The sequence below is a fragment of the Pleurodeles waltl genome, chromosome 3_1 (assembly GCF_031143425.1).
Source record: "Pleurodeles waltl isolate 20211129_DDA chromosome 3_1, aPleWal1.hap1.20221129, whole genome shotgun sequence".
In the NCBI taxonomy this organism is placed as follows: domain Eukaryota; kingdom Metazoa; phylum Chordata; class Amphibia; order Caudata; family Salamandridae; genus Pleurodeles; species Pleurodeles waltl.
In genome coordinates, this window is record NC_090440.1 from 1515792295 (window position 1) to 1515816113 (window position 23819).

Consider the following 23819-nt stretch of genomic DNA (forward strand, 5'->3'; position numbering starts at 1 on the left):
GAACCCACTCTCCACGAGGCCCTCTCCTCCATCATGGGAGCCTACCATCATTCCCAGGAGACGATGGCGACGGTCCTGGCCAGGTTTCAGGAGATCCAGCACCTGCAGGAGGAACAGTATTTGGGGTTCAGGGAGGAACTACGAACCATCAGTTCCGCCCTGGGCACCATTGTAGGGGCTCTGAATCAGGTAGTCACCACATTGCGGGACACTGTGGCACCACAAAGGGCCCCTGACACTAGCATGGACCAAGAACTGCCTACCACCTCTGCCGGCGCTAGTGGACAGGAGGCCCCGCCACAGGACCAACAGGCCACCAGCACCCCACCCCCTGCAGAAGGAGAACCACCCCGCAAGCGGGCCCTGAGATCCAGGAAGAAGACAGAGTAAGATGCCAAGACCCCCGCCAGGAAAGGATACCTCCCTGATTGTCATCCCACTGTCCCACATTGTCACCCTGTCCATCCTTAAACTGCCCCTGCTCCACTTCCCACAGCCATTTGGACAATGCAACTGTGATACAAATATTCTGGACTCTGCCATGGACAATCCTCTACCATCACCCCTCAATGATTTGCAACCACCTACCAATATAGAGCACTGTAATAAACACAGTTATTGCACAAAACAATCAGGAGTCTGGCTGTGATTTTGTACAAATGTATTAGACATTACCGTACCAAAATGCTTATTTACATTGTGATGCCAACATACCACTGTCACACAGCTGTAGTCCATGGGGAAACAAAGCAGATGTCACGCAGTGGGGCCCACATCTCTGAAATCGGAAGAGAAAGTCACAACTCAGTTACCATACACTGGGGGAAAAGGACAGACAGTAGAGAGGTAGTAGTGTTTAAGTATATGTAATATGCCGGTGTGTATTCTTACCTGTGTGTCATTGAAAATACTGCTGTATTACTGTGTTCCTGTTGTCTATGTCGTCTTCTTCGGATTCCTCGTCTTCACTCTCCACAGGCTCCACAGCTGCTGCAACACCACCATCTGGACCATCCTCCTGCAGAAAAGGCACCTGTCGTCGCAAAGCCAGGTTGTGAACCACACAGCAGGCCACGATGATCTGGCACACCTTCTTTGGTGAGTAGAAAAGGGATCCGCCTGTCATATGGAGGCAGCGGAACCTGGCCTTCAGGAGGCCGAAGGTCCGCTCGATCACCCTCGTAGTTCGCCCATGGGCCTCATTGTACCGTTCCTCTGCCCTTGTCCTGGGATTCCTCACTGGGGTCAGTAGCCATGACAGGTTGGGGTAACCAGAGTCACCAATTAGCCACACACGTTGCCTCTGGAGTTGACCCATCACGTAAGGGATGCTGCTATTCCACATGATGTTCGCGTCATGCACTGAGCCAGGGAACTTGGCATTAACATGGGAGATGTACTGGTCTGCCAAACACACCATCTGTACATTCATCGAATGATAACTCTTCCGGTTTCTGTACACCTGTTCACTCCTCTGTGGGGGAACCAAAGCCACATGGGTCCCATCAATGGCACCTATGATGTTGGGGATATGTCCAAGGGCATAGAAATCACCCTTCACTGTAGGCAAATCCCTCATCTCAGGGAAAACGATGTAGCTCCACATGTGTTTCAGCAGGGCAGACAACACTCTGGACAACACCTTGGAAAACATAGGCTGGGACATCCCTGATGATATGGCCACTGTTGTTTGAAATGACCCACTTGCAAAGAAATGGAGCACTGAAAGCACCTGCACTTGAGGGGGGATCCCTGTGGGTTGGCGGATTGGTGACATCAGGTCTGGCTCCAGCTGGGCACACAGTTCATGAATAGTGGCTCGGTCAAGCCTGTATGTCAGTATGACATGTCTTTCCTCCATTGTCGACAGGTCCACCAGCGGTCTGTACACGGGAAGATTCCGCCATCTCCTCGCATGTCCCAGCGGACGGTGCCTATGAAGGACAACAGCGAACACAGAGTCAATCAACCCACAGGTACGTAACCACAGCTTGCACATAACACGATTCTCAATCCATTGAATGGTTTGTATGAGTGTTGATGCAGGCCTAGGTATGTGTGACGCAGTAGAAAGTAAGCCATGTGGGCCCCTGAAATGGCGGCTGCCTGACCTGTGAAGTGCGACAATGGGATGTGAGGTAACTGCGCTATAGTGGCACACCGTGGCGGTAGGCGGTCGAAGACCGCGAAGCTAAGCAGCATTGGTTAACATTGGACCCTATGGGTCTCAGGAGCCAATGACGATGTGCTCCGGCGGTCGCGGGAGTGGCCGCCATTTTATATCTGCTTAATCACTCGATACCTGATCTTCGACAGGAGAGGACCTACACTGCAAGTGCTGCTGTGACCTCGGTCTGGAAGAGACAATGGCTCATGCGACTGGGGAAAGGGCCTCTGCCTTCACTGCTCAGGAATTGGAGAAACTTGTGGATGGGGTCCTCCCCCAGTACGCGCTACTCTACGGTCCTCCAGACCAACATGTAAGTACACTGGGAACATGCTTTGTGGGCAATGCCTTTGTTGAGTGGGGTGGATGAAAGATGGTGGGGAGGGGAGCGATTGAGGCATGCATCAAACGACGGTGAGAGCATGTGCCACATGGCAAGGGTAGGGATGGGGGGTCCACTCACATTGAGCGTGCAGAAGGTGATGACTATTTTTCTCCCCTGTACATTTCACATAGGTCAGCGCCCACCAGAAGATCGATATTTGGCGTGCCATCGCCTAGGACGTCCAGACCCTGGGGGTCCACCACAGACGGGGCACCCACTGCCGGAAGAGATGGGAGGACATCCGCCGCTGGAGCAGGAAGACGGCGGAGGCTCAGCTGGGGATGGCCTCCCAACGTGGGAGGGGTGCCAGTCGGACTTTGACCCCCCTGATGTCCCGGAACCTGGCGGTGGCCTACCCCGATTTGGATGGGCGCGTGAGGACATCACAGCAGACACAAGGGGGTGAGTACACTCTCATCCTGGTGACTTTGCGCGCAGTGGAGGTGTCTGGGTGGGGGAGGAGGGCTGTGGGTATCCCTAGGCCAGGGCGATTTCTGTAGGCTAGGCCCCTCCCTAAAGCCTGGCCCTGTGCCCCCGCCCCCCACCTCTGTAGGGTGCCAAGTACAGCTATTCATGGCCCTGAGTCATCTATGTGTGCAGATGTCGTCCATAGGCTTGTAGGCCATGTCCCACGGATTGAGTAGTCGACCCAAAGTGCGCGGCATAGTGCAGGGGGCTTCTGTGTCTGTCCTGTCCGCCAACGGTGTCGCCAATGCATGCACTCAACATGTCTTTATTTTCTCCCCCCCATTTTTTGTGGTCTTCCTGTTCATGTGTGCATTAGCATCATCAGGCGGAGGAGCAGTGGCATCGGAGCACGAGGGAGCTACATCCAACATGGCCACGGAGGGCCATGCAACGGACTCCGAATTCACCAGTGGGACAGAGGGCGAGGGGAGCTCCACAGCGGGGACTCGGGCAGACATCAGTGACACCGACTCGTCCTCTGAAGGGAGCTCCCTTGTGGTGGCGGCAACATGTGTGCCCCCTGCAACAACAGGTACAGCCGCCACCCACCGCACCAGCACTGCCCTCCCAGCAGCCCCTCAGCGTTTTCCCCGTGCCCGCTCACCCAGGAAGGTGGGCATCTCCTTCGCCCCAGGCACCTCAGGCCCTGCCCCAGTCACCCCTGCTGCCCTCAGTGAGGAGATCATTGACCTCCTGAGGACGCTCACTGTTGGGCAGTCTACCATTTTGAATGCCATCCAGGGTGTCGAAAGAGAGGTGCACCAGAGTAATGCATACCTGGAGGGCATTCATTCTGGTCAGGCTGCCCTTCAGCGATCATTCCAGACTCTGGCCTCAGCACTGATGGCAGCCATTGTCCCTGTCTCTAGCCTTCCCCCTCCAACTTCCTCCACCCATACCCTATCACCTGTACCTCTGCCTATCCCAGACACACCATCAGACCAGCCTGCACACACCTCAACACCCAAGGGAAGCTCAGCCAGACATAAGCACCACACATCACACAGGCATTCACACAAGCAACATCCACATACAGACATACCAACACCTACTGCCTCCACTGTGTCCCCATCCTCCTCGTCTCCCTCCTCCCTCCCTGTCACGTCTCCACTCACACTTGCATGCACAACATCTTCAGCCACTACGTCCATCACCAGCACACACACCAGCACCCCCGCACACGTGCAGTCACCACCCCCACTACCATTTACACGTCCCCTGTGTCCTCTCCCAGTGTGTCTGTGACCCCCTCTTCCAAGATACACAAACGCAGGCAGCCACCCACCCAACAGCCATCCACCTCACGACAGCCTCCAGCCCAAGCACCTGCACCCAAAGACACCAGACTTAAAACTCCTACAACCACAACCTCTTCCTCCACTCCCATACCCACTACACCTACCCGTCCCACTGCTCCTAAAAAGCTTTTCCTGTCCAAACTCAACCTCTTTCCTCCAAGTCCCCTACCCCGTCCATTTCATAGGACTACAGTCAGCACCTCAGCCACGACAAAACCGGCCCCTGTCATCACAGTCTGCCATGGACTGTGGAGTGCCCCACCATCCAGGGCAGCCAGTTCGGTACGAAGCCAAGGCACGGGCAGCCCACCCCCGGAGAAACATCCCAAGATAGGCAGTGGCAGGCGCGAGAGGGGGAAAACACCAGGGACTAAAACTCCTATCATGGCTGCGGCAGGGAGTGTGGAGACAGCTGGCACACCACCCAAGGTGGGGAAGGGCCACAGGTGATCAGGGAAGGCTGGGAAGGGCAGCATGCCCGACAACACCGCCATCAGCCCAGCTGGCCAGGAGGGCCCCGCCAGCCCCATCCCAGGTGGGCAGGAGGCCACCAACAGGCCCGGCACTGAAGCCCAGGAGGGCCCCGCCAGCCACAGGACAGGTGACAAATGACCTCCCCGCCATGGCCGGATCCGCTGAACTGGGCCCTTCATCTCAAGCACCGCTGCGCTGGGCACCGCCGTCTCAAGCACCGCTGCGCTGGGCACCGCTGTCTCAAGCACCGCTGAACTGGGCCCTTCATCTCAAGCACCGCTGAACTGTGCCCTTCATCTCAAGCACCGCTGCGCTGGGCACCGCTGTCTCAAGCACCGCTGAACTGGGCCCTTCATCTCAAGCACCGCTGAACTGGGCCCTTCATCTCAAGCACCGCTGAACTGGGCCCTTCATCTCAAGCACCGCTGAACTGGGCCCTTCATCTCAAGCACCGCTGAACTGGGCCCTTCATCTCAAGCACCACAGCGCTGGGCCCTTCATCTCAAGCACCGCTTAACTGGGCCCTTCATCTCAAGTACCGCTGGCCCATGAGCGGCAGGGGCTGGCCCGCATCTTTGTCGGACAGGGCTCCACGAAGCACTCTGGGCACCAGGCCCCCTCCAGAACCAGTGGAGACTGTTATCCACTTGTGAGACTGTGGCTTTGCACTCCCCAGGATGTAACAGTGGGCAGCCCACCCACTGTCTGGACTTGTGAGACTGTGGCTTTGCACTCCCCAGGATTGAACAGTGGCCATGGAGGCCCCTCGTGGATCTGGCGTCGTGCACTCATCTGGCTGAGGTGCCCCCCCTTCCCTTCCCCCTGAGGTGCCTGTAGTTTTGCTATCTGATGCCCCTGCAGTGTTCTCTCCGTTGGAGTCAGGTATCCTGTGTGGGCTTTGCCCATGTGATTTGGGCCCAGTGGTCCACGAACAATGCCTGCTACAATGCTCGGACTTGTACATTTATGTATATAAGAGTTTTTGATGTGTATATATATTTTTTTGGCAGTATTACAATATATTCCAATGTTTAGAATCATTTCCTTTAGTATTTGCATTCTTCCGGGGGGTTTGGGGGGTGTCACTCTGATGTGTTGCTATGCATTGATGTGTATGTTGTAGTGGGTGAGGGTGGGTGTGTTGCGTATGTGTGTACCCGTAATAATTTCCCCTCCCCCTCCCCTGTGTCGTAGGTGCAGTACTCACCGTTGTCTTCTGCGCCGGCGTTCGTGCTCCTGGTAGAGGAGTAGGAACACTATCGCTGGGAGTATGTGGAGTTCGGGTTCCATGCTGTCCTGTTCCTCGTGGGCTGTATGGAGGTGAGCACTTTCCCTCCGAAATGGCTGTTTCCGCTGTGTTTTTATCGGCGGGGCTACCGCCCCGGAAAAGGTGGCAGATTGATAGGTTGTGATAGAGTGGGCGGTACATTGTCTCCCGCCTGTCTGTTGGCGGTGACCGCCGCGCTGTTTGTTTGTGCCGCCGTGGCGGGCGGTGTGTTGTTGTGGCGGTCCCTGTTGGCGGTTTCCGCCAGGGTCGGAATTCCATTTTTTTTTCCTCCAGCCTGTTTGCGATTTGGCTGCAGCTTTAACACCGACCGCCAGGGTTGGAATGACCCCCTAAGTCTTTTTGGTCCTGAGACTTCAGGGAACAGGAGGCAAGCTCCTTCCAAGCCCTTGGAGAGCACTTCTCACTGCAGCCAGAGAGCAGCAAGGCAGCAGGGCAACAGCAAGGCAGCAGTCCTTCACAGAAAGCAGACAAGTGAGTCATTTGGGCAGCCAGGCAGTTCTTTTTGGCAGGATGCAAGTTCTGGTTCAGGTTCTCTTCTCCAGGAAGTGTCTCAGTTGGTAGGGGCAGAGGCCCTGTTTAAATACCCAAATGTGCCTTTGAATTGGGGGGGACTTTAAAGAGTGGCTTAGAAGTGCACAAGGTCCCCTATCAGTTCAATCCTGTCTGCCAGGGTCCCAGAATGGGGTGTGGCAGTCCTTTGTGTGAGGGCAGGCTACTGTCCTTTGACATGCAAATGTCAGGCCCTCCACCCTCCCAGCCCAGGAAGACCCATTCAAAATGCAGATGTATGCAAGTGAGGTTCAGTATCCTGTGTTTGGGGTGTGTCTGAGTGAATGCACAAGGGAGATGTCAAATAAACCCAGCCAGACGTGTATTCTAAGGCACAGAAGGATGTAAGTGCTGAGAAATGCTCATGTTCTAAAAGAGGCATTTCTAAAACAGTAATATTAAATCCAACTTCACCAGTCAGCAGGATTATGTATCACCATTCTGGCCATACTAAATATGACCTTCCTACTCCTTTCAGATCATCAGTTACCACTCAAACAATATATAAGGGCAACCACAATGTTAACCTATGAAGGGAGCAGACCTCACAGCAGAGTAAAAACAAATTTAGTAGTTTTACACTACCAGGACATGTAAACTACACAGGGACATGTCCTGCCTTTTCCCTACACAGCACCCTGCCCTATGGGTTACCTAAGGCATGCCTTAGTGGTGACTTATATGTAGAAAAATGGGGGGTTTAGGCTTGGCAAGTACTTTTAAATGCCAAGTCGAATTGGCAGTGAAACTGCACACACCTGCCTTCCAATGGCAGGCCTGAGACAAGGTTAAGGAGCTACATAAGTGGGTGGCACAATCAGTGTTGCAGGCCCACTAGTAGCATTTAATCTACAGGCCCTGGGCACATATAGTGCACTTTACCATGGACTTATAAGTAAATTAAATAGTCCAATTGGGTATGATCCAATGTTACCATGATTAAAGGGAGAGAGCATATGCACTTTAGCACTGGTTAGCAGTGGTAAAGTGCGCAGATTCATAAAACCAGCAAAAACAGCATATAAAAAGTGGAGGGATGCAGGCAAAAAGTTAGAGGTGACCACCCTAAGGCTGTCAGGTCTAACATCCGGTAAGCAGGCAACTTGCACATTGATGGAATTGAAATTCTTCCAATTGCAGTAGACCTGTTCTGTGACGTTTGGTGGCACCAAGACAATATGTGTGCCATCAATTGCTCCAACCACATCTGGTAGGCCACACAAATCATAAAATTCTCCCTTCACATTGACCAAATTCTGAGCTTTTAGAAACTGGATGAAGCTTTTGATGTTTCTCATCACTGAAGCAAGGGCTTCTTGTAGCTCACCACTGAAAGTTGACTGTGACATGCCTACAGATACTACAACAGTGTATTTAAAAAAGTATGTGGCCACAAACTGAAGTACTAGGATGAGTTTCACTATTGGTGTTATTGCTGTTGTAGTGCTACTGTGAGGCAGGAGATCGTACTCCAGCTGCTGACACAAATCCAGTATAGTTTGTCTATTTAATCTGATCTTTTTTATTATGATCCTTTCCTCATGGTGGCAAGGTCTGAAAATGGTCTGAAGACTTGAGGATGCCTTCTCCTAGACATCCTGGGTTCATATGTCTGTACGTAAGGAAAACATACTATCAATTACATTTGTCACACATGAATTTCACAACCAACCCATATCTTATGTCTTGGGTAGATTAGTGATCTTCTAGCATCATATATGTTCCCATAATTTTGAAAAAAAATTCTACATGTCTGACTTTTGTTTTACAATGAATGTGTGAATATTCTATTTGAAACATATGTGCATGTTATGTATTTATATTTTTACAATTACGGTCAAAGGAAGTATAACATACACTGCAGCACTATCAATGTAAAACACAGTAACAGTTCACTGTTTTAAGTGTCAAATTGTGGCGAAACGGTGTTGTTCATATGTGAGATTTGTATACAAAGTACTCACCAATTTGAGTGCTGGTGGCGCACAAATATTTTAAAAATATACAGCTTCATGTTCTAAAATGGCAGGTGCCTGACTTTGTTGTTAGGACATCGACTATACAACGGCTGTCAATGTAAGTTGACGGTGTAGTAGGTGGAACACTCCACAACAGACACAGACACAGCCTTAGGCTAACATGTGTGATGGCTGTGCACAAAAGCCAATGGCTCTGTCCGTCTCTGCCACAGAGCGTGTACCCCATGTACTTGTATGCAGTATCAGGAAAAAAGCTCACTTGCCTCCTATCACTGTAGACAACAATACATCCTCAACCTTTGCTGCTGTTACTGACCTCTGGGAGCCAGGATGCTGGGCAAAGCAGGTAACAGGGTCCCTGCCTTTTCCCCTGAGGAGATAGAAATCCCCACCAGGGGGTTTCTGATCCTGTTTCTGTCAAGCCATCCACATAGGAATCTAGAGGAACTGTTACATGTTTGAGTGGGAAATGCTTGACAAAGTAATTTGTTCCTCCTTTCTACACAGTCTAATGTGTCCACTTTAGTTAATAAATAAAGTGTTGTTATTGGATTGTAGTGAATAGAATGATTTTGCTGGGTACAGAGTGTTGACAGGAATGTCTCTACATTGAAATGAAGTCACCTGAAGAAATAAGGTACATTTTCAGTTTGTGTTACTCAAAATTCCAGATTTAATTAGACACACTGCAGGCTCCTTACTTCCAGTGACCAGTAGACACTGCACAAGTAATATGAGAGAAAACATACAACCCATGTCGAAAAAAGTGAAATGTAAAGTGCAAGAAAATTTGTCAAAGGTGTGGAGTTGTCTGATGGTGTTCAAGTGAAATTGCATCCCATAGTTAGAAATCTTAGAGTATCTGTGTGTTTCAAAAATGTAATGGTGCCACATACAGTATGGTGAAATGTATTTCCTGCGCTGAAAGTCTAAATTACACTGGCTCTCAATCATCTATACAAGTATGTTCCATTACTACACACACCTGTTCATACATCACCAAACACAATGTTCTCACTGACACATGGCAGCCTTCCATATTGCACTTGGTCACTATGGGGGTCATTAAAACCCTGGCGATCTTTGAGCGCAGGGCTGTTTTGTTGGGAGCACCGCCAACAGCCTGGCAGTGCTTCCTTGGGAATTATGCGCACCGCCGGGACCGGCGGTTTCTTGCCACTTTAGTCCCGGCGGTTTAAATCCCCCAGGGCAGCGCTGCCCAGGGGATTACGAGTCCCCCTCCCACCACCCTTTTCATGGCGCCTTGAACCGCCATGAAAAGGCTGGCAGAAAGGGGAGTCGCAGGGGCCCCCTGCCACGGCCCCCTGCAGCTTTTCACTGTCTGCATAGCAGACAGTGAAAAGCACGACGGGTGCAACTGCACGCGTCGCACAGCCGCAACACCGGCGGCTCCATTTGGAGCCGGCTCCTGTGTTGCGGCCGAGATCCCCGCTGGGCCGGTGGGCGAAAACCAGGTTTTCTCCCGCCAGCCCAGCGGGGATCTCCAAATAGGCCCTGCGGGAGTGCGCCCACATTGACGGCCGCCTGGCGGTTTCAGCTTGCCGGGCGGGGGTTGCCGCCCGTCAAGGTTGAAATGAGGGCCTATATGTGGTACAAACCATAGCATCTGGGTCTTTGAAGATTAGGCATGAAGACAATGTAGCTGTGCATGGGATTATGTGCAAATAGTGTACAGGTTGTTTGACTTTTAGTGTCTCACAATGATTTGGACTAACCAGGATTGGCTTTCACTATAGGAACTGTTCCCTGGATTGAAGGTGATAGACAGTGTTGAGGTTACTCAACAGATCACTGCCAATTAGTATTTACTAGGAAATTTCAAACGTTTGAAAATAAATCTGTATTGACTGGTTTGTGAATGCATGTGAGAGATGCAAGAAAATTACATAACACCACTTCAGACAAACAAAATCACTCACAATCTCTTTTTTTTTTTTCACCAATACCTGTCAAAGCCCATCAAAAGTGGGGCATATGTAGTTGTAACGAAGGCTAGGAAGTGGGAAAAGCTTTATTGATTGAACTCCAATATTGGAGTGTAAGTTTATTGTGCGAGGGATGTGTGGGATAACTCATGGGCAGAAAAGCAATGATGTAGATGGGTGTGGGGCAGTATATGCACTTTAACATCTGGTCAGCCATGGGCCAGGTTCAGCATTTATGCACTTTATGTTGTATGGGGAAATGGAGGTCCAGGGCAATGGACAGCTTAGATGGCATTGCACTTTAAACATTGGTCAAGTATGGGCCATAGGTTTGCCCTTTTGTTTTGTGGCCACTGTATGCACATTAGGCACTTACAAGCATGATTGCACTATCTTTGGACCATTTTTGCTCCTCTGAGAGGCGAAAGTAAGGGCAATGAATAATTGTAATGTCTTATTGTCTGATATCAATGTGTAACTGCATATTGAAGGTCGTCTCTTTGAATGCCAATGACCTAAATAATTATAAAAAGAGGTGTGCAACAGAAGCGTGGGTTAGAGCTGAGAGTCATTCAGTAGTTTTATTGCAAGAGACACATATTTCAGGCAAGAAGATTTTAGAATTGTCGATGTTTAAAAAATGGTCAGATTATGGGGGTTCTCTACTGCTCAAGCGGCGCATCATTGCACCGCAATTTTTCTGGCCAAAAGGCTAGGAGCCGAAGTGCTGGATTTTGCTAGTGATACAAATGGAAGTTAGTGCTGGGTGAATTGTTCGGTGCTTTCTAGATGACTTTCGTTGGTATGCTTTCACGTCCTGTAGAAGGTAATCTGAGGTCTTACGAGGAGCTTTTTCAGTTTTTTATACAAGTTCCAGGTGAAATTATTATGGGAGGGGACTTCAGCTTTCGCCAGGACCACAATATAGACTCCTCAGTAAAAAAAAAAAAAAACTGTTAAAACCTAGAGTTCTGAAAGTTTTGAGGAACTATCAAAGAACCTTGGCACTTATTGATCCAAGGAGGGTGTCTATTCCGACTACAATAGAATAAACTTGTCTGTCTAGTAAATTCCGTAGCTTGTCTCAGATTGATTTCTCTTTACTTTCAAAAACCCTGGTTTTTATGGGCCAGCGGATGCTTCGTAATGGCTTTTCAGACCACGCAATACTTGCTTCGGAGGTATTGGTGGAAAACTCAGAGGTGGATCTTTAACGAGCAGTACCTACAGGAAAAAGGATGGGCTCAGATATGTGAAGAGGAGATTAGAGAGTATCTAAGCAGGCAAACATGGGTCAGCCCCTCCTAGTGTAGTGTGGGTTGCTCTAAAAGCATACATAAGGGGATCATGATAGCAAAGATGCTGCTAAAATTAGGAGCATAAAGCAACAAAAGCAGACTTGATAGTTTAGATACATTTTTAAGGCATCCTTTCAGAGCAAATAAGAAGGAGCTAGACCAGACTAACCAGGCATTAAGTGAGCTGTATTATACTAGGTGCACTAGGTGCAAGGTGGTGAATCCTGCCTTCATGCAGAAAGTTGATGAGTAAAGTAATTTTATGAGGAGATTCTTAACATGGTAGACACATGAGCAGGCTTCTAGCAATACGATTCATCCTTTGAAATGCCCAGCCTCCGGTGAAAGGTGTATGGAACAAAGGAAAATGTGGGAAATAATGTTAGAGCATTATAGACGGATATATAGTCAGAATGAAGCAGTAGATGCAGAAGCATTGGAGAAATATTTAAAAGGACTCACTATTCCTACTTCACCTAAGATATGGAAAGTATTGACCAGACATTAACCAAGGATGAAAGAGTGGAGGTGATTAAAAGGCTCCCAGATGGTAAGGTGTGTGGCCCAGCGGAATTTTTAAAATCCTTCCTTGATATTGGCAAATTACTTTTTTTTGGTAGCCAACACAATGCTGAAGGAAGGCACTATTTGGATATTGTTCCGTACAGGGAATGTGCTCAGCTATGTGAAATAAGGTAAAGATGGGGAAGATCCTAACCCGTACTGCCCATTACTTTACTAAACTCTGATTATAAAATAATCATGAAACTTCTTGCCAATCGATTTCATTTGATAGCAGCCAAATTAATCCATTGTGACCAGAATTGTTTTATTGCCAGTCGCCAGTTGGCAACAAATTCACATTATCTAGCCGAAGCACTGGACTATTTTTCTGTCAATATCACTCCTGCTGCCTTTCTTTTACTGGACGCAGAAAAGGCATTTGGCATTGTGGTCTGGGAAATGCTATTTGACATCTTAGCAAATTTTGGGGTGCCTTCCCAGATCACAGGGTTGGTGCACAGGATGTATTGGAATGCTGAAGCCAATATTATAATAAACGCCACCTGGGTGGGTAAATTACAAGTTTGTTGAGGGACTCGTTAGGGCTGCCCACTCTTACCAATTTTGTTTGCTTTTTCTTTGAGCCATTAGCAATTGCAGTAAGGCAGAATACTGAGATTTGTCCTCCCATTTTACAGATTGGGAAGATTGTACTGGGAAAATTATATGCTGATGATATTATGTTGATTCTCTACAGCAACAAAAGCTCACTGGGAAAATACCTTTGATATATTCCCGCAATTCGAGCAAGTGGGGGGCTAATAAATTAATAATAAAAAATTATTCTTTGCGGATGCAGCTCTGATAGATTACTTTCTGAAATTGTGCCTTGTGTAAACGGTCAGCCCAAAGATATTTGGGGATTAGTTATTCCTCAAAAGTTGAGGATTTATATGGTCTTAATTTTGCTCCTTTGCTTTTTTTTTAAGTGCAGGGTATGTCTGCACGGTGCAGATCCCTTTCTTTAACTATTTTAGGAAGAGTTGCTTTGATCAAAATATCTATTCTGCCATTATTTAACTTTTTGTTCTCAGCTACCCCATGTGTTTTAACCACATCCTTTTCGAGGAAAGTGGAGTCTATGTTTATATCTTTTATCTGGCAAAATAAAACTGCCAGAGTAGCACTAAGCACTTTATAAGAGGAATTGGAGAAGCACTTCCCAATCTCAAAGACCATTATGATACAATATCATTTTTTTAGCAGGATTTCTTGGAGTTGATTTTTAAGGTGCATAGCATACATGATGTGGTAAAACTAGCAAAATCACCAAAGAAAGTTAGCTATAATAGTATAAGGTGTTTTTTTCAGGAAGCAGGTCAATCTCTACCACAGATGCGCAGTTCCTTATATCAACGCTTCCACTCCTCTGTCAGAATTGGTGTGGGAGTCCGGCATTCAGCTGGATCCGGAGGTAGTAAGAAAATGGGAGAGTGTTAGATTTAGGAAGGTTGCAGACTTTTTGTCCGACAACAGGTGGAAGAGTTTGTCGGAAATTGGGGAAGTAGTACAAGGCGATATCCTGCTCCTTCGCTCTTATAGAGCAATGTTCACCATATTTAGTAACATTAATTGTGAACAGATTTGAGATAGTCAAGAAGTGGTAATAGAATTGGTGGAACCCCCAGACTATAAGTGAGCGGGAGAATGGAAAAAGCTGCTTGCAGATCTGAAGTTACAGGACCTTTGTTCGAAAGCTATTAAAAAATGGGAAAATTAGGAAGAGTTAGGATTAACAAAAAATATGTTGGAGGAAATCAATAGGTTGAATTGTAATGTTCTGAGAGGAATCAATTGGTGCAGAATACTATATTTCAGTAAATTACTTCTTTATAGAGCCCCACAATTTTTAGCTCTGGCTAATTCTAACTGGTCTGGGCACTGTTTTCTATGTATTGTGGGGACTGTTGCAAATTGGACAGATGTTATGGGTCTGTGTGCCCCTATTCAAGAATTTTGAGAAAAAATATTTAAGCACCAAGAGAATGCCTGGCGGATCAAAGTAACTCCTAGTATCTGGTGGATAGCATTGGGATACGATCCCACCAGTAGATTAGCTCCCAGATTCATAAAGCTATTTTATGTTGCAATGGCCACATCTTTATTACTTCAAAGGTGGCAAACCCAGTCAATCCCCACTGTAGAGGAATGGGTGATAAAAAGTAAGAAAATAAGAAATAAGGAGCAGCTTCACAAGTTGCAATGCAAAGAGCTCAGAGATTTGATCTCATCTAGGGGAGGTTTATGGCAGATGCTTTAGCATATTAAAGAAGCTGGTAGGGCTGTTGGGAAACTGTCTTATCTAGATAATTTTGATGATATTATGAAATGTCATATTTTATTGCTGCTTTGTTGAGGTACTCTACGATAAAATATGACCTATCAATGTAATGTATTTTCATAATATTGTCAGAGTATGAATGCCATGTTGCAATGGTTTCATAGTAATTTTGGATCTCAATAAACTAAAATAAAAAAGTGGGACACATGGAAGGCCATTGCAAAGAAGGTGTGAAGGTCCAAAAGCTGCGCAGCCTGCCTTGCAGGAAGAGGTGGGATGACCTCTAACACTAGACCAGAATTTTAGGCCAAGTCTGGCTTGGCCAGACTTCCCAAAGAGGCAAGAGCCTCCACCGCACCCTGCCCCCCTAATGGCCCACACCCTTGCCATGACCTACCCAGAGCTTGATGGACAGTTGAAGGCCCAACAGCAGCAACAAGGGGGTCATTTATTGTATGCACCTATTCTTGTTTAACTTTGATCATTTTAAGCTATGTTGTTTGGCATCAACTTGAAGGTTGACACCCATCCAATGTAGAAGATGATTTTTGGAGGTGTAAGTTTTTAAGACATGTCTTATGCTTTTGGTGTATTGTTTTATGCTAAACGTTTTCACTAGTTTCGTCATCACAAGCCAAATACTGTTTAGACCAGACACATATCTGCATCAGAAAAAGGGGTATCTGCATTTTCTCCACGTTATAAGGGACATTTGTACCACACTGTCCCATTTGAGGATTGGGTCATATGTGATATTCCATCACAAGGTAATTCAGGCCCTATTATTGCTGACATGGCATAGTATACGCTTATGATACTGTTGAAGTTTCAAATTTTACATTTGTAAGTTGGTACAATGACAATATGATCATGTTCATCTGCTTCAAAAGGTCTGGAAATATGTGTATAATGGCATCATTTTGTATCTGAAATATGCTAGAGATATGTTCTAACAGCAAGATTCAAGTCAGTTCATGCAGACAGTACCAGATTGTCATGAACCTTTAGTCCTTCACAAATGTGCATGTAAGCCAGTCTGTGTCAACCAACATGAATTCTTATGCCAAACTGTATTGACCCAAAATGACATTCAAGTGTCCTTAGTTGTGCTCAAATGAGAAATCAATGATGGTGAGAAAGTGATACTTAAGAGAACAATTGCAGATGTAAGTTTACATCACATACATGTTAGATTTTCCCACCTGGATAAATTAATATCAGCCTCAAAACATGAATCTATTGGAAATGTGGAAATATTTTTGCTCTGTACTTAAGTGAACAAGGAATATAACCAGTGTGTATTCATGCTTTTGATGCCATTTGTTATGCAGAGAAATAAAAGTGGATGAGAGACAAAAGGCATACATGATATGGGAGCTAGCATGGAGAATTTCTAAATGGTGAGCAAATGGTTTGTGGAATTCTTTCCTACATGCATGAGATACTGATGATACAGAAGGCAAGTTTGAGAGCCTTGAATCTAGTTTAATATGTAGACTTGGCAAGTGTTTTGTGAGCAAAGTTCATATTCCATTCTATTTACACAGATACACTCAGACTATAGTATAAGGCGAAGGTGGCAGCAGCCACTTTGACAGGGAAGAAGCTGGGCACTGTGGTACCAGTGCAGACACCACCAACACTGACGGACCCAGTTCCATAGAGGGTGAGGGGACAAGTACGGAGACCACCAGTGTCTCAACATCATCTTGGGAGGCTTCCAAGGGAACATTAGTCCTAGTGGTAGTGGACCCTAGTGCAACAAGTCTACCTGCATCTCTGTCCACCAACCATATTTCCATCTCCACCTCCCTCTTGCCACCCTCGAGTCAGCTAGATCCAACACCCTAAAAGGGGTGACATCACCTTTGCTACAAACACCTCCAAACCTGGCCCTGTCTCCCAGGCTGCACTCAATGAGGAGGCTATTGACCTATTGTGGACTATCTCTGTAGGCCAGACTGCAGTATTGTATGCCATGCAGGGGATTGTGGTCAGATGACACAGATGCTAGCTTACCTGGATGGCATTCACAGTGCCATGTCTGGCCTACAGAGGTCATTCCAGGGTCTGGCCTCCTCACTGACTGCAGCCTTCCACCCATCCCAAACTCCTACCCCGACTCCCACCCCTTCTCCATCCCAAATCCCTCTTCCCAGCCCAATCCAAAGCACACTTACACATTTGCATGCACCCACTAAAACAAACTCAAACAGCGCATCCAAAACAAACACAGCAAGAAACACAGACGCACATACAAACATAATACACCACACCCCCACCACCACCACAAGCATATCTACAGCATCACAAACATCCATACCCACCACCACCACACCTGTAGACACAACACTCTTCTGTGACACAAACATCCACACCCACACCCACACCAACACCCACACTCACATGTACTGCACATCCACAGGCACCAAATCCACACACAGAGCCTGTACAGCACACCCATCCACACACATACATTGCATGTTACACACACTGAACACCCACTGTCATCCACACAACAGACACCTAGTAAGAGACATAAACTAACACATACAACATATAAAGCAGAACCACAGGCACCAGCAACATCAACAGACACATCAGACACTACCGGGAGAGCCATGGGGGCCCCTGTACTGCCATGCACTTGGCATGGGCAGTGCCAGGGTCTCCATGGGCAGTTCCATCATGCTTTTCACTGCCTGAATTACAGGCAGTGAGTAGCGTAACGGGTGATGTTGCACCTGACGCACCGCAACATAGCCGATGTCTCGATTATGAGCCGGCATCAATGTTGTGCGTAGTTTCCTGCTGGGCCAGTGGGCCAGTGGGAACTCATAATAGGGCCAGCAGGCTAAAAACCGAACTGGCGCTCTTCCGACCCAAAAAGTGGCCTCCCTCCAAACTCATAATGCGGCCCAAAGTGTGTAAAGCATTCAAGTATCACAAAACAGTAATAAAATAAAATACAGGAAACAGTTTAAAAATCCAACAATATAAAAATAGGAAATATTTTTACCTTTAATTTGACACCAAAACAGATAAAATAAGATAAAGAGAACGGGAGATATGAATCTTTAAAGAATTAATGTTTTTTTAACAATTAGAAACTAAAAGCGCCAATGTGGTCATCTGGTTGCACCTCGATTGGGTCAAAGTTTAAGGCTGACAACGATGGAGCTCTGCTTGGTTACAGCAAGCGGGAGGCCTCAGTCGAAAGTTTACCTTCAGACTTAGGGGGTCATTCTGACCTCGGCGGTCGGTGTTAAATCGGCGGCCAACCCGCCAACAGGTAGGCGGTAAAAAAAATGGAATTCTGACCCTGGCGGGAACCGCCAACACAGCCCGCCACTTTAACACTCCGACCGCCACGGCGGGGCAAACAAACAGCGCGGCGGTCACCGCCAACAGACAGGCGGCAGACAATGTACCGCCCACCCTATCACGACCCACCAATCCGCCACCTTTTCCGGGGCGGGAGCACGGCGGAAACAGACCACGAACGGGAAAACGCTCACCTCTATACACTCCACGAGGAATCTGGACAGCATGGAACCCGAATTAAACATCCTACCAGCGATTGTCTACCTGCTCCTCTACCAGGAGCACGAACGCCGCCGCAGGAGACAACAGTGAGTACTGCACCTACGACACAGGGGAGGGGGGAGGAGAAAAGATTACGGGCACACACATACGCGACACACCCCCCCCCAAATCCCCACACACCAATGCAGAGCAACCAGTCAGATTTACACCCCCCAAACCCCCCGGAATAATTCAAAGACAAAATAAAATTATCATTAAAATAGAAGTATATTAAAGCATATTTGAACTTAAGTGAAATATGAGATTTTTAAAACAAATAAATCACAACATGAACAATGTATACATAGTCCAAAAGTCTGGCACATATTGGCTACATGCCATTGTTCGTGGGCCAATGTGCATAAACACAATGGCAAAGCCCGCACACGAGACCCGATTCCATGGGAGAGAACACTGCTGGGGCATCAGATAATAAAACCACAGGCACCTCAGGGGGAAGGGAAGGGGGGGCACCTCAGCCACATGAGTCCACGACGCCAGATCCACGAGGGGCCTCCATGCCCACTGTACCATCCTGGGGAGTGCAAAGCCACAGTCTCTCAAGTCTCTACAGTGGGTGGATTGCCCACTGTACCATCTTGGGGAGTGCAAAGCCACAGTCTCACAAGTCTTTTCAGTGGTTGGATTGCCCACTGTACCATCCTGGGGAGTGCAAAGCCACAGTCCATCTGGTGGATTACAGACTCCACTGGTTATGGAGGAGGCATGGTGCCCAGAGTGCTTCGTGAAGCCCTGCCCGACACAGATCCGGCCTTGCCAATAGGCCAGCGGTGCTTGAGATGAAGGGCCCAGCGGAGCGGTGCTTGACAGGAAGGGCCCAGCGGAGTGGTGCAGAGACGGCGGGGCCCAGCGGAGCGGTGCTTGAGATGAAGGGCCCAGCGGAGCGGTGCAGAGACCTCGGGGCCCAGCGGAGCGGTGCTTGAGATGAAGGGCCCAGCGGAGCGGTGCTTGACAGGAAGGGCCCAGCGGAGTGGTGCAGAGACGGCGAGGCCCAGCGGAGCGGTGCTTGAGATGAAGGGCCCAGCGGAGCGGTGCTTGACAGGAAGGGCCCAGCGGAGCGGTGCTTGACAGGAAGGGCCCAGCGGAGCGGTGGTTGAGATGAAGGGCCCAGCGGAGCGGTGCTTGACAGGAAGGGCTCAGCAGAGCGGTGCAGAGACAGCGGGGCCCAGCGGAGCGGTGCTTGAGATGAAGGGCCCAGCAGAGCGTTGCTTGAGATGAAGGGCCCAGCGGAGCGGTGCTTGACAGGAAGGGCCCAGCGGAGCGGTGCAGAGACAGCGGGGCCCAGCGGAGCGGTGCTTGAGATGAAGGGCCCAGCGGAGCGGTGCTTGACAGGAAGGGCCCAGCGGAGCGGTGCAGAGACGGCGGGCCCTGTTCAGCGGTGCTTTTCACGACGGGGCCCTGTTCAGCGGTGCTTCTCACCGCGGGGCCCTGTTCAGCGGTGCTTCTCACGGCGGGGCCCTGTTCAGCGGTGCTTCTCATGGCGGGGCCCTGTTCAGCGGTGCTTCTCACGGCGGGCCCTGTTCAGCAGTGCTTCTCACCGCGGGGCCCTGTTCAGCGGTGCTTCTCTTGGCGGGGCCCTGTTCAGCGGTGCTTGTCTTGTGTTCCTAGGGAACCAGATCTGGGCAATCATTCCCGCTCAGTCGCCATCCGACCTATCGCTTGCGGGGCCCTCCTGTGCTGGACTCCTGGGCCAGGGGGTGTCCTCCGTCACACCCCAAATAGGGCTGGTGGGGCCCTCCTGGGCAGCTTGCCTGCTGCTGGACTTCTTCGCCCTGCTGCCCTTGCCCTCCTTTGAAGAATCTCTGGGGCCCTTGCCTCCCTTGGAAGAATCTCTGGTGCCCTTGCCTCCCTTGGATGAATCTCTGGGGCCCTTGCCCTCCTTGGAAGAATCTCTGGGGCCCTTGCCTCCCTTGGTGGATGGGCCAGGTGACGGTGCAAGGCTGGTGTCCTTGGGGGCAGCCGTCTCAGGCCTGTGGCGCCGGCCCTTGCCTTTTTTGCTTCTTTTCCCAGGGGGTGGGCTAGCTGTCCCCTTGCTGCTGGCCGATGTTCCTGCCCTAGCAGCTGGTGGACTCCAATAGCCCTGAACGATGGTCCTAGTAGGTGCAGGGCTTGTGGTGGCTGAGGTGCTGGTTGGAGTCTTACGAGATGGAGGGGGTGGGTCAGTTGTTGGAAAGAGGTCAAGGTTGGAAAGGAAAATCAATTTAGAAAGACAGGGACGGGTAGTTGTAGTGGGTATGGGAGTGGAGTAAGAGGATGTGGTTGTAGGAGAGTCAAGTGTGCTGTCTTTGGGTGTAGGTGCTTGTGACAGAGGCTGTCGTGAGGTGGATGGCTGTTGGGTGGGTGGCTGCCTGCGTTTGTGTGGTTTGGAAGAGGGGGTGACAGACACACTGGGAGAGGACACAGGGGAAGTGTAAATGGTAGTGGGGGTGGTGACTGCACGTGTGCGGACTGTTCTGGTGGGTGTGGCGGTGATGGACGTACTGGCTGATGGTGGTGTGCATGCAGGTGTGAGTGGAGACATCAGAGGGAGGGAGGAGGGAGACGAGGAGGAGGGGGACACAGTGGAGGCAGTGGGTGTTGCTGTGTCTGCATGTGGATGTTGCTTGGGTGAATGCTTGTGTGATCTGTGGTGCTTATGTCTGGATGAGGTGCCCTTGGGTGTTGAGGTGTGTGCAGGCTGGTCTGTAGGTGTGTCTGGGATAGGCAGAGGGACAGGGGAGTGGGCCTGGGTTGAGGAAGTTGGAGGGGGGAGGCTAGACACATGGACAATTGCTGCCGTCAGTGCTGAGGCCAGAGCGTTGAACGATCGCTGATGGGCAGCCTGACCCGAATGAATGCCCTCCAGGTATGCATTGCTCCGATGCACCTCCCTTTCTACCCCCTGGATGGCATTCAAAAGGGTAGACTGCCCAACAATGAGCGTCTGGAGGAGGTCAATGATCTCCGCACTGAGGGCAGCAGGGGTAACTGGGGCAGGACCTGAGGTGCCAGGGGCGAAGGAGATGGCCGGCTTCCTGGCCGAGCGGGCACGGGGCGAAAGTTGAGGGGCTGCTGGGAGGGCGGAGCTGGTGCGCTGGGTGGCGGCTGTACCTGTTGTTGCGGTGGGCACGAATGTTGCCGCCACCACAAGGGAGCTCCCTTCCGAGGACGTGTCGCTGACATCTCCACGGGTCCCCGTTGTGGAGCCCCCCTCGCCCTCCGTCTCACTGGTTAGGTCCGAGTCTGTTGCAGGGCCCTCCGGGGCCATGTGAGATGCAGCTCCCTCGTGCGCCGATGCCACTTCTCCTCCGCCTGATGATGCTAATGCACACATGAACAGGAAAACCAAAAAAAAGGGGGGGGAAGAAAGAAAGACATGTTGAGTGCATGCATTGGCGGCACCGTTGGCGGAGAGGACAGACACAGAAGCCCCCTGCACTACGCCGCGCACTCGGGTACATTACTCAATTCTAGTGACTTGGCCTCCAAGTCTATGGACGACAAATGCACACATAGGTGAGCCCGGGCTATGGATAGCTGTACTTAGCACCCTACAGAGGTGGGGGGCGGGGGCACAGGGCCATGTCTAACGGAGGGGCCTAGCCTACAGAAACCGCCCTGGCCTAGAGATAGCCACAGCCCTCCTCCCCCACCCAGATGCCTCCACTGTGCGCTAATATAGCGGCATGTGCTGATACTCACCCCCTTGTGTCTGCTGTGATGTCCTCACGCGCCCATCCAAATCGGGGTAGGCCACCGCCAGGATCCGGGACATCAGGGGGGTCAATTGACGACTGGCACCCCTCCTACGTTGGGAGGCCATCCCCAGCAGAGCCTCGGCGGTCTTTCTGCTCCCGCGGCGGATGTCCTCCCACCTCTTGCAGCAGTGGGTGCCCCGTCTGTTGTGGACCCCCAGGGCCCGGACGTCCTTGCCGATGGCACGCCAAATGTCGATCTTCTGATGGGCGCTGACCTATGTGACATGTACAGGGTTGAAAAATAAATATCTTCACTTTTCTGCATGGTCGATGTGCGCGGCCCACCCTCCCCAACCTTGCCATGTGGCACATGCTCTCATCTGTCGTGCGTTGCACTCCTCATTCGCTCCCCTCCCCACCATCTTACATCCACCCCACTCAACACAGGCATAGCCCATACTACGTGCTCCCAGTGTACTTACCTGTTGGTCTGGAGGACCGTAGAGTAGCGCATACTGGAGGAGGACCCCATCAACAAGTTTATCCAATTCCTCAGATGTGAAGGCAGGGGCCCTTTCCCCAGTCGCAGCAGCCATTGTCTCTTCCAGACCGAGTTCACAGCAGCACTTGCAGTATAGGTCCTCTCCTGTGGATGATCAGGTCTCGAGTGATTAAGCAAGTAGAAAATGGCGGTCACGCGACCGCCGGCGCACATCGTCATTGGCTGCTGAGACCCATAGGGTTCAATGTTAACCAATGCTGCTTTGCGCCGCGGTCTTCGACCGCCTACCGCCACGGTGTGCCACGCCAGCGCATTGACCTCACATCCCATTGTCACACTTCACAGGTCAGGCAGCCGCCATTTCAAGGGCCCACATGGCTGAATTTCTACGGCGTCACACAGGCCTAGGCCTTGCATTGCCAATCATACAAGCCATTCAATGCATAGCGAATCGTGTAATGTGCAAGCTGTGGTTACGTACCTGTGGGTTGCTTGACTCTGTGCTCCATGTTGTCCTTCCTAGGCACCGTCCGCTGGGACTTGCGAGGAGATGAAGGAATCCTCCCGTGTACAGACCGCTGGTGGACCTGTCGACAATGGAAGAAAGACATGTCATACTTACATACAGACTTGACCGAGCCACTATACAGGAACTGTGTGCCCAGCTGGAGCCAGACCTGATGTCCCCCATTCGCCAACCCACAGGGATTCCCCCTCTGGTGCAGGTTCTGTCAGTACTCCATTTTTTGGCAAGTGGATCATTCCAAACAACAGTGGCCATATCATCAGGGATGTCTCAGCCTATGTTTTCTAAGGTTTTGTCCAGAGTGTTGTATGCCCTGATGAAATACATGCAGAGCTACATTGTTTTCCCTGAGGTGGCCGATTTGGCTACAGTGAAGGGTGATTTCTATGCCCTTGGACATATCCCCAACATCATTGGTGCCATTAATGGGACCCATGTGGCCTTGGTTCCCCCCAGAGGAAGTGAGCAGGTGTACAGGAACAGAAAAAGTTATCATTCTATGAATGTCCAGGTGGTCTGTTTGGCTGACCAGTACATCTCCCATGTAAATGCCAAGTTCCCTGGGTCAGTGAATGACGCGTACATCATGCGAAATAGCAGCATCCCTTATGTGATGGAACAGCTACAGAGACACCGTGTGTGGCTAATAGGTGACTCTGGTTACCCCAACCTGTCGTGGCCACTGACCCCAGTGAGGAATCCCAGGACAAGGGCAGAGGAACGCTACAATGAGGCCCATGGGCGAACTAGGAGGATTATAGAAAGAACCTTCGGCCTCCTGAAGGCCAGGTTTAGGTGCCTGCATATGACA